The sequence below is a fragment of the Tamandua tetradactyla genome, chromosome 6 (genome assembly GCF_023851605.1).
Source record: "Tamandua tetradactyla isolate mTamTet1 chromosome 6, mTamTet1.pri, whole genome shotgun sequence".
NCBI classification, from domain to species: Eukaryota; Metazoa; Chordata; class Mammalia; order Pilosa; family Myrmecophagidae; genus Tamandua; species Tamandua tetradactyla.
The window spans coordinates 152427870-152434465 of NC_135332.1; the positions used below are offsets into that span (position 1 = coordinate 152427870).

The 6596-nt window shown below is 38.1% G+C and overlaps 1 long non-coding RNA gene across 1 annotated transcript; it reads right to left on the reverse strand.

The window, feature by feature from the left end:
• Positions 1–223: 223 nt before the first annotated feature.
• On the reverse strand, positions 224–1499 carry LOC143688955 (uncharacterized). The gene is made up of 3 exons (XR_013178416.1): positions 1295–1499; positions 765–966; positions 224–280 (listed from the first exon to the last, which is right to left on the reverse strand). It is a non-coding gene; the product is annotated as an uncharacterized LOC143688955 (long non-coding RNA).
• Between the last annotated feature and the right edge of the window lie 5097 nt (positions 1500–6596).

Genomic DNA, 6596 nt, shown 5'->3' on the forward strand with positions numbered 1-6596 from the left:
AAATAGACCCCAGTAGGAGACAGAGAGGAATAATGGGAATGAAGGATTGCGTAAGGATGGTCAAGGAAAGCCTGACAGGTGACATTTGAGAAGAAAATACTTTCAGACTATTAATGCTTTTATTGTAGAACAATATGTAATTTCATAATTTTTTAGGATTTTGGAGAATAAAATAATATTCTCCATAGTAACTGGTAATTCTTAGACCCTTACTAAGAGGTAACTCACCTTTTTAATCCTAATAAAGAATTTTGGTGGGTTCACTGGAGGTAGGGGTGAGCTATGGAGAGTTAAAATATATATAAATTAGAGCCCTGTGTGACTTGTAAAAGCCAAACATCAATTAGGAAACCTGTTTCAAATTCAAATCATTTCCCTTAATTACCGCTTTGGAGACAATTATCTTAACCCTCATAATGGAACATGTAGCTCCCTTTCATTTTGCAACTGTACCTAAATATTCTGTTTTTCTTTACCTTTTCTTGTCTGTACTGATTTTTACGTGTTGGAATCAATACCATAGAAATGAATGATGAGACTGTCTCTCTATGATCATAGTGGACTATCTATATTATGGTTCATCCATTCACACATCCACCCACCATAACTAAGCAGCCACTATGCACTTGGTACTGACTGTGTGAGGCTATGAGGATGAATAAAACAGGGACCTCGAACTACAGTACCCTACTGCCTACTGGGGGTAGACAACCTTATGTAAACAGACACCAGTGAAATTGTCAGAGTTACTGCAGTTGACTTACAAGATGCAAGAAGAAGCAGGAAGGTGGCTTATCAGGCCCGCTCTTATGTGACGACCTCCATGATCAGTCTGTGAACTGGAGCTTTTCTTTCTGTCCTCGGAACATCCTAAATCTAGTTCTTTGGAACCAGCTAGAATTTGATGAAATTCTTGTTATACTCTTTAACATTTTCCAGGTACTTAAACTCCTCCAGTCTGTTCACCTGTAAAATGGGAGAGATAGTAAAAAAGATTAAAGCATATAATAAAGAGCCTAACACATTTTAAGTATCCAACTAATGCTAGTTTCTTCCCCCCTTGTTCTGTTCAACCTTAAAACCAAGCTTGATTTTACACCTCAAAGTTAAAAAAAAAATGTTATGAACTCTTTGGGATGCAAAAGGGTTTAAAGAATAAAATGATAAACCCAGCTTCAGACTCTCTCTGCTCCCTCCCAGCAATATCCTCTTCTGAAAGAAGCAACCTCCATCCTGAAATTCATGTCTATCAACTCCATGCATTTCTTTCCGTTTTCACTATAGGTATACCTACTATCTTAGCTTTCCGGCTGCTTAATAACAATTCACTTAACAGGAATTTCTTTGTTTATGGTTTCAGAGGCCACACATTCAAACCGAGGCGCTGGCTTTGTTTCTTCCCCAAGTTAGCAGCGTTGTGGGAAGTCTACAGTCCTTCAGTTTTTCAGCGTTCCCACCGCAGGGTGAGGCTTTCTCCTTTCCCGTCCCGGTTCCTGGACTTCCGGCTTCTGTCTCATCCGGGCTTCTGGCTCCTCGGCGGCTTCCGGCTCCTCGGCGGCTTCCGGCTCCTCTGTGGCTTCCGACTGCTCCCCGTGGCTTTCTCTTCGCCAGGTCTGAATCCTTTCTGCGTATGAAGTGCTCAGGTGATTCCGTTTTAGGTTCGCCCTCATTCATTCAGGCCACGCTTCCACTGAAAAGAAAAATAGCATCTTCAAGAGGTCCTGTTTAAATGAGTTTACACTCCCAGGGGTGTATTAATATTAAGAACATGTCTAAATTGGGGTACATAATTCAATCCATCATATATACATAATACATATGCATGCATTGTTTGTTGCTTTGTGTGTTTTTTAAGCTTTACGTAAATGACATTTACTCTAGATATTGTTCTGGAAAGCAGATTTTTTTTGCAGTTTTTCAGCAAATGTTTTTGAGATTTGTCTTTGTGGATACATACGGAACTAGTTCAGTCATTTATCTGCTGTATATTCTTCAATCACGTGGAATTTATTTCTGCTCCTGTTGGTAGATCTTTAAGTCATTTCCAAGTTTTTGCTATTTCAGCAGTGCTGCGATAAATGTTCTAGTGCATCATACCTTGTGTATATATATATGAGAGTTTTTCAGGAGTATACTTACTTGGAAGTGGAATTGTTAAATCATCGACTATGTACAACTCCACCTTAGGGATGTTACATATAGTCCTCCAAAGTGATGTAGGCGGTAAATGAATTCCTATTTTTCTAATCCTTACCAAGTGCTACTATAGTCGTATATAAAAATCTTTTCAACTGGAGTGGTGTGAATTTGTACTTAATTGTAATTTTCCTTTACTTTTATTGACATGTCTTTTGACATGTACAGCGGTCTTTTGTTTTCCTCTTCTATGAATAATTATTCCTATTTCCTCAGTGTCTCCACATTAGAATAACGTTATTTTTTCCAATTTTAAATTTATTAAAATTTTGATAGAACACACTTGAAATTTTTTAAATACATACACAAAAATAAAATTTCCCTACCCTCAACTACTCAGTTATCCTCTTTGTAATTAACCTTTGTTCAACTTTGAAAGCTGGAAGCAATATATCGAGTATATGGTTTCCTTGATTTTGTCTGTGCAATGAGGAGGAGGAGTTTAGTCAATAGAGTAAAATTTAGGGTTCTATGCAAAGACCAGAACCAATCAAGAGGCTTCTCTTACTCTTTAGCAGAAAGACAGGATGGAGATAAAGAAGAGCAATGGAAATTGATGCTTGGAGGGCCCAGAGAAAATTGAGAATGGAAGGTTTCATGCCACTGGAAGGGTCAGGGTGGGACTATTCTCCAGTACAGCAGTGCCAGGAGCCACTGGCTTATGCTGCTGAGCCTGTCTATCCTCATATGGTATGAACACTTGGGATCACATGGACATGAGAGAGTCAGCACCCATTGACCACAAGTTGCTTATGAAGCCTGTTTAGTCATACACAATGCTGGACATTGCTTCAACGTTCTGTGACATTTTAATGAGCAATATAGCTATGACTATTATTTCTCACCTGTTTGCTACATAGGAAGCACTTTACAAAACATTAGCTCAGGTAAAACTATCACTGTTTGCAGATGATATGATACTATATGTCAAAAACCCTGAAAAACCCACAGCAAAACTACTAGAGCTAATAAACGAGTACAGCAAAGTGACGGGTTACAAGATCAACATTCAAAAATCTGTAGTGTTTCTATACACTAGCAATGAACAAGCTGAGGGGGAAATCAAGAAACAAATTACATTTACAATTGCAACTAAAAGAATAAAATACTTAGGAATAAATTTAACTAAAGAGACAAAAGACCTATACAGGCGGGCCGCGGTGGCTCAGCGGGCAAAGTGCTTGCCTGCTATGCCGGAGGACCTCGGTTCGATTCCCGGCCCCAGCCCATGTAACAAAAACGGAGAAACAGAGTACAATAGGACAAGAAAATGTTTAAAAATGTTTCCCTTTCTTCCTTCCTTCCTTCCTTCTATCCTTCCTGCCTTCTCTCTGTCTTTCCTTTAAAAAAAAAAAAAAAAAAAAAAAAAAGACCTATACAAAGAAAACTACAAGAAACTGTTAAAAGAAATCACAGAAGACCTAAATAGATGGAAGGGCATACCATGTTCATGGATTGGAAGACTAAATATAGTTACGATGTCAATTCTACCTAAATTGATTTACAGATTCAACGCAATACCAATCAAAATTTCAACAACTTACTTTTCAGAAATAGAAAAACCAATAAGCAAATTTATCTGGAAGGGCAGGCTGCCCTGAATTGCTAAAAGTATCTTGAGGAAAAAAAATGAAGCTGGAGGTCTCACATTGCCTGACTTTAAGGCATATTATGAAGCCACAGTGGTCAAAACAGCATGGTACTGGCATAAAGATAGATATATTGACCAATGGAATCGAATAGAGTGCTCAGATATAGACCCTCTCATCTATGGACATTTGATCTTTGATAAGGCAGTCAGGCCAACTCATTTGGGACAGAACAGTCTCTTCAATAAATGGTGCCTAGAGAACAGGATATCCATATGCAAAAGAATGAAAGAGGACCCATATCTCACACCCTATACAAAACTTAACTCAAAATGGATCAAAGATCTAAATGTTAGGTCTAAGACCATAAAACAGTTAGAGGAAAATGTAGAGAGATATCTTATAAATCTTATAATTGGAGGCGGATTTATGGACCTTACACCTAAAGCAAGAGCACTGAAGAAAGAAAGAAATAAATGGGAGCTCCTCAAAATTAAACACTTTTGTGCTTCAAAGAACTTCATCAAGAAAATAAAAAGACAGCCTACACAATGGGAGACAATATTTGGAAACAACATATCAGATAAAGGTCTAGTATCCAGAATTTATAAAGAGATCGTTCAGCTCAACAACAAAAAGACAGCCAATCCAATTACAAAATGGGAAAAAGACTTGAACAGACACTTCTCAGAAGAGGAAATACAAATGGCCAAAAGGCACATGAAGAGATGCTCAAGGTTCCTGGCCATTAGAGAAATGCAAATCAAAACCACAATGAGATATCATCTCACATCCACCAGAATGGCCATTGTCAACAAAACAGAAAATGACAAGTGCTGGAGAGGATGTGGAGAAAGAGGCATACTTATTCACTGTTGGTGGGAATGTCCAATGGTGCAACCACTGTGGAAAGCAGTTTGGCAGTTCCTCAAAAAGCTGAGTATAGAATTGCCATATGACCCAGCAATACCATTGCTAGGTATCTACTCAAAGGACTTTAGGGCAAAGACACAAATGGACACTTGTACACCAACATTTATAGCAGCATTATTTACAATTGCAAAGAGATGGAAATAGCCAAAATGTCCATCAACAGACGAGTGGCTAAACAAACTGTGGTATATACATACGATGGAATATTATGCAGCTTTAAGACAGAATAAACTTTTGAAGTATGTAACAACATGGATGGACCTTGAGGACATTATGCTGAGTGAGACTAGCCAAAAACTAAAGGAAAAATACTGTATGGTCTCACTGATATGAACTGACATTAGTGAATAAACTTGGAATATGTCATTGGTAACAGAGACCATTAGGAGATAGAAATAGGGTAAGATATTGGGTAATTGGAGCTGAAGGGATACAGTCTGTGCAACAGGACTGGATACAAAAACTCAGAAATGGACAGCACAATACTACCTAACTGTAATGTAATTATGTTAAAACACTGAATGAAGCTGCATGTGAGAATGATGGAGAGAGGAGGGCTGGGGACATAAATGAAATCAGAAAGAAAGATATATGTTAAAGATCAAGATGGTATAATCTACGAATGCCTAGAGTGTATAATAATAGTGAAATGTACAATGTACAAATTTTAAAAATGTTTTTGCATGAGGAAGAACAAAGGAATGTCATTATTGCAGGTGCTGAAAATAGATGATAATTAATACCTTAAAATGTCACCTTATGTGTGAGATTAAAGCAAAAAATGTTTATTTGTTACAAAATTTATATTTTGACTAGAGCATTTCCTAATATAACTCATGTAGATAGTTTGAATGTCGTAAGTACTTGGAATCTCAGGTAGGACATGAGATTTTGTTGGTTTGTCCAGAGTGATGCCCCGATGAATCCTAGAGTGATTTGATCAGTGACTGGAAAAATATTTGCAAGCCCCCTTTGGGGAATGTTGAGAGCGGGGAGAAATTCAACTTCCCCAAGTTGAATTCTTGATATTCTCACAAGCAGTGTGGACAACCAAAGCTATAGGCTGAGCCCCCAGTCTTGGGGGTTGTTCATATGAAACTTAACCCCACAAAGGATAGGTCAAGTCTACTTAAAATTTAGGCCTAAGAGTCACCTCCAAGAGAGCCTCTTTTGTTGCTCAGATGTGGCCTCTCTCTCCAGCCAACATGACAAGCAGTCTCATCACCTTCCCCCTCTCTTCGTGGGACATGACTCCCAGGGGTGTGGACCTTCCTGGCAATGTGGGACAGAAATCCTGGAATGAGCTGAGACTCAGCATCAAGGAACTGAGAAAAACCATAGAATGAGCTGAGAATTAACATCAAGGAATTGAGAGAACCTTCTCGACCAAAGGGGGAAGAGTGAAATGAGACTAAGTGTCAATGGCTGAGAGATTCCAGAGTCTAGAGGTTATCCTGGAGGCTATTCTTACATATTAAGTAGATATCACCTTATTGTTCAAGATGTAGTGGAGAGGCTGGAGCGAACTGCCTGAAAATGTAGAGCTGTGTTCTAATAGCCATGTTTCTTGATGATGATTGAACAATGATATAGCTTTCCCAATGAGACTCGGTGAATGTGAAAACCTTGTGTCTGATGCTCCTTTTAGCTACTATATCAACAGAAGAGTAGAACATATGGAATAAAAATAAATAATAGGGGGGAAAATGTTAAAATAAATTTAGTCTGAAATGCTAGTGGTAAATGAAAGTGAGGGGTAAGGGGTATGGTATGTACAATGTTTTTTTTCTCTATTATCGTTTTATTTCTTTTTCTGTTGTCTTTTTATTTTTCTAAATCGATGCAAATGTTCTAAGAAATGATGAATATGCAACTATG